The following is a 5,475-nucleotide window of genomic DNA, read 5'->3' on the forward strand; positions in this document are numbered from 1 at the left end:
ATAAATCCACTTCCGGGGCCCACTTGGTGTGTGTTTGGGCTGAGCTTAAGTGTTGCACGTGCAGAGGCCATTTGTGGAGTTGGACGCCAGTTTTTGTGCCAGTTTGGGTGTTCAGCTCTGGTTTTGGATCCTTTTCTGGCGCTGGACGCCAGATTTGGGTAGAAAGCTGGCGTTGAACGCCATTTTACGTCGTCAATTCTTGGCCAAAGTATGGACTATTATATATTGCTGGAAAGCCCTGGATGTCTACTTTCCAACGCAATTGGAAGCGCGCCATTTCGAGTTCTGTAGCTCCAGAAAATCTACTTTGAGTGCAGGGAGGTCAGAATCCAACAGCATCAACAGTCCTTTTTCAACCTCTGAATCTGATTTCTGCTCAAGTCCCTCAATTTCAGCCAGAAAATACCTGAAATCACAGAAAAACACACAAACTTATAGTAAATTTCAGAAATGTGACTATCTCAGGGATCTCTTGATTTGCAGTCAAATGTTCTACCACTGAGCTATAGACCCTTGATGGAAGCTTTTGTCTTCCCTTTCCTCTTTCTAGAGGTTTCTCTGGCCTTAGGTGCCATCAATGGTTATGGAAAAAATAAAAAAGCTATGCTTTTACCACACCAAATTTAGGCATGTAAAATGCCCTTGCACACAACTCTGGGCGTTCAGCGCCAGGTTGGTGCCCATTTTGGGCGTTCAACGCCCCTTTGCTGCCATTTCTGGTGTTGAACGCCAGAACCATGCTTGTTCTGGGCGTTCAGCGCCAGGATGCTCCCATTCTGGGTGTTCAGCGCCAGAACTATGCTCTGTTCTGGCGTTTGAACGCCAGATGCTCCTCCAGGGTGTGATTTTCCTTCTGCTGTTTTTGATTCCGTTTTCAATTTTTATATTTATTTTGTGACTCCTCATGATCAAATTTGGATGATTTCTCCATGTTGAGTTATGGGTGTTTCCATAAGGTTCACCTAAATAGTTTACGTCTGCTATTGCAGGGTTCTCAGGATTATAAGCTTCTTCTTCAGAAGATGCCTTTTGAGTACTGTTGGATGCAGCTTGCGTTCCATGCAGACTCTGAGAGATCATGTTGACTTGCTGAGTCAATATTTTATTTTGAGCCAATATGGCATTCAGAGTATCAACTTCAAGAACTCCCTTCTTCATAGGCGTCCCATTACTCACAGGATTCCTTTCAGAAGTGTACATGAACTGGTTATTAGCAACCATGTCAATGAGTTCTTGAGCTTCTGCAGGCGTTTTCTTTAGGTGAATGGATCCACCTGCAGAAGTGTCCAGTGACATCTTTGATAGCTCAGATAAACCATCATAGAATATATCCAGGATGGTCCATTCTGAAAGCATGTCAGAAGGACACTTTTTGGTCAACTGTTTGTATCTTTCCCAAGCTTCATAGAGGGATTCACCTTCTTTCTGTCTGAAGGTTTGAACATCAGCTCTAAGCTTGCTCAGCTTTTGAGGAGGAAAGTACTTGGCTACGAAAGCTGTGACCAGCTTATCCCAAGAGTTCAGGTTGTCTTTGGGTTGAGAATCCAACCATAATCTAGCTCTGTCTCTTACAGCAAAAGGGAAAAGCATGAGCCTGTAGACTTCAGGATCTACTCCATTAGTCTTAACAGTATTACATATCTGCAAGAATTCAGTTAAGAACTGAAAAGGATCTTCAGATGGAAGTCCGTGAAACTTGCAGTTCTGCTGCATCAGAGAAACTAATTGAGGTTTCAACTCAAAGTTGTTTGCTCCAATGGCAGGAATGGAGATGCTTCTTCCATGTAAATTGGAATTAGGTGCAGTGAAGTCACCAAGCATCTTCCTTATATTATTATTATTTTCGGCTGCCATCTCCTTTTCCTGTTCGAAAATTTCTGAAAGGTTATCTCTGGATTGTTGTATTTTAGCTTCTCTTAATTTTTTCTTCAGAGTCCTTTCAGGTTATGGATCTGCTTTAACAAGAATGTTCTTGTCCTTGCTCCTGCTCATATGACAAAGAAGATGGCACAGAAAAAATAGTAATAATAATATGGATCCTTTATACCACAGTATAGGGATCCTTGTGTTTGTAGAAGAAAAGAAGGGAAGAAAATCTGAACTCAGAGAGAGAGGGGGTTCAGATTTTTGGAGAGTTGAAGAAAAGATGTTAGTATATCAATAAACAAATAGAAGAAGATGAGAGGGGGAAGTGAATTTTTGAAAACAATTTTTGAAAAAGAGTTAGTGATTTTTGAAAATAGTTTTTGAAAAAGGTTAGTATTTTTTTTCGAAAATTTTTTTGGATTTTTATTTTATGTTTTTCGAAAAGTAATTTTGAAAAAGAAAATAAGGATTCCAAAATTTTTAATATGAATTCCAGGAATCTTATGCTCTAAAGCTCCAATCAAAGGGTCAGGCATGGCTTAATAGCCAGCCAAGCTTTAGTATGTAACTCAGACATGACACGCCTGACATTCCTTACATTCAACAGTCAATTGGCTAAGAAAGATAAAGAATCTCTTCTCTTGAGTATAAGAATTGAGACATGGCTTTACAGCCAGCCAGGCTTCAACATGCTCCATGAAACACTAGAATTCATTCTTAAAAATTCTGAAAGGAAAATATATTTTTGAAAACATTTTTATTTTTAAAATTTTTTTTTTCGAAAACAAAGGAAGAATTTTTGAAAGATTTTTGAAAAATTTTTTGAAAACAAGACCGCCATTTCGAGTTCTGTAGCTCCAGAAAATCTACTTTGAGTGCAGGGATGTCAGAATCCAACAGCATCAGCAGTCCTTTTTCAACCTCTGAATCTGATTTCTGCTCAAGTCCCTCAATTTCAGCCAGAAAATACCTGAAATCACAGAAAAACACACAAACTCATAGTAAAGTCCAAAAATGTGACTTTAACACAAAATCTATTAAAAACATCCCTAAAAGTAACTAGATCCTACTAAAAACATACTAAAAACAATGTCAAAAAGCGTATAAATTATCCGCTCATCACCACCATAACAAAGAGCTCACCAAATGTCCAACTTAAGGACTTTAACTAAAAGTGCTAGGTGGGAGACACCCTACCATGGTAAATTCTTTCCAATTTTCCTTTTTCTTATATTAGTAATAAGTTAAATTTTTATTTTTAGTTATGTTTATTTCGTCTAATTTATGGTTTAGTTGTTTAATAATTTCTGGCGTTGTTATATTTTTTTTCCAAAAAAAAAAAAGTGCAACTGACGCGCAAGCGTTCATGACGCGTACGCGTCATATGGAGGCTCGCTCGCTATTAATAATGAATATGCTAGAGACGTGCGAGAGGGGTGCCTAGCGCACAAGCCGCCCCACGCGTACACGTGGCCCACACGTACACGTCACCTGCAATTTTGCCAATCCACACGTAAGCGTCAGCGACGCGTACGCATGGTATGAAAATCGGCGTAAATTGGTGATTGAACAGAGAGTTGGGCTGCCACTGTGCTGGAAGCTGCGTTTCGCACGCGAGTAGTTACGCGTACACGTAATCGACGCTCACGCGTTAGTGTGCATTTTAGCCATCTACGCGTACGCGTGGACGATGCTTACGCTTCGCATGGCTGTTTCTGTTTTCATGCGTACGCGTGATGTATGCACGCGCGTCGCGTTAGCTTCCTGTTTTCCACTCTTCCTCTTTCTTCTCTCCTTTCTTATTCTTCCCTATTTCCTTTCTTCTCCCTTTTCTTCTTTCCTTCCTTTCTTTCTTCTTCTTCATTTCTTTAACTTCTCATCCTTATTCTCTTTTATTCTCTTTTGTTTATTGCATTGGCATACTGACATTCATTGCATTTTAATTTTGTGCATGCTTTTATTTTCTTTTCTAAGTTTATTATTTTTTCATTGGTGTTAAATATTCTTATTCAATTGTTGCATCTTTTTTTTGCATTATTTTGGTGCTTCGTGACCTGTTTTATGTTATTGGGTATTATTATTCATAGGTCAATGCTAATTTTTTATGACACTTGTATTCCATTTGCATTGATATGAACTTATACTATCTTTCATGACCCACTCTCTCTCCCCCATTGTTGCAATTTTTGCACTATTGATATGCCATGTGCTTCTACCATTTTCTAACTTGCATGTTGTAGCTGCCATGTAATTGAGACCCTCATTATTCGGCATTCACCCACCCATATTTTATTTGTTTTCTTATCTTTGTTTCTGGGTTACTTTTCTTCCTTTTTCTCTTATTTCAGGATGGCCACTGAGAGGGGAAACGAAAAGCTTCTCAATGGGATAACAGACAAGTCCATCTGCACAATCTTTGGAGAAAAATATCAGTTGTAGCCACCCGTTGATGCGTGAGCATCTTTCCTATCTTTTCCTAGTGAATTTGCATTTAAATTATTGAGTTTAATCAAGAATTAATTATCTTTTAGCCACTATGGATGCTACTTTGAGTCTTGTGCAATTCTGTTTAATTTAGGTTGCATTCAGATGGATTTGATGGAGTTTCCGCAGAAAAAGAAGAAGGCTATATAGGGCAGGAATGACTTAGAGGAAGCTTGCACAAATGGAATCAGCACAAGAATTAAAGGAGATGACCAACGAGGAGCGACGCGTGCACGTACCTGACGCGTGCATGTGATTTGGAGATTTGCTCAGCGACGCGTGTGCGTACCTGACGCGTGCGCGTACCTGACGCATACGCGTGACACGCGAAGAAGACCATCGACGCGTACGCGTGACTGACGCGTACGCGTGACATGCGCCACGTGCAGAAAACGCAGAAAACGCTGATTACTTAATTAATTCTGATTTAAACTTTATTTTTATATTAGAAAAAGATATTATTTTAGTTTTAGAGAATAGATTTTTAAATTAAATTAGGATTAGATATAAAAAAGAAAAGAAACTTCTCTTCTAGGGGGATTCCAACATTATTCCACTTTTCATTCCACCTCAGCCCAATTTACAGTTTATCAGAATCCTTATTTTCTCTCTGAACCATGAGCAACTAAACCTCCACTGTTAAGGTTAGGAGCTCTGTCTATTGTATGGATTGATACTATTATTTTTCTATTTTAATTCATGTACTGATTTATATTTCAAGAATTGTATTCGTTCTTTATCTTATGAATTTGGGTGGAACGGAAGTATGACCCTCTTTCTAATTGAGTTCTTGTATAACTTGGAAAAGCTCTTTACTTGAACAACAGCTTGAAAATATATTCTCCAAAATTTCTAATTATCTGGACTTAACAGGATACGTGACATATAATCCTCTTATATTTGGGTAATTAGGAGTTTTGTGGCATATAAACTAGAATTGAACTTCATCCTCTAATTGGAATTAAGTAACCAAGGAATTGGCGTTTGATGAAAGTTAGAGTAGACTAAGAAGGTCTAAGGAATTAGGGTTTAGTCATATATAGTTTGCCATGAATTAAATCTTGCATGATTAAAATAATTAGTAAGAAAAGTCAATCCAGAAAATAGATATCTCTGAAGCCTTAA

The sequence above is a fragment of the Arachis ipaensis genome, chromosome B10 (genome assembly GCF_000816755.2).
Source record: "Arachis ipaensis cultivar K30076 chromosome B10, Araip1.1, whole genome shotgun sequence".
NCBI lineage: Eukaryota > Viridiplantae > Streptophyta > Magnoliopsida > Fabales > Fabaceae > Arachis > Arachis ipaensis.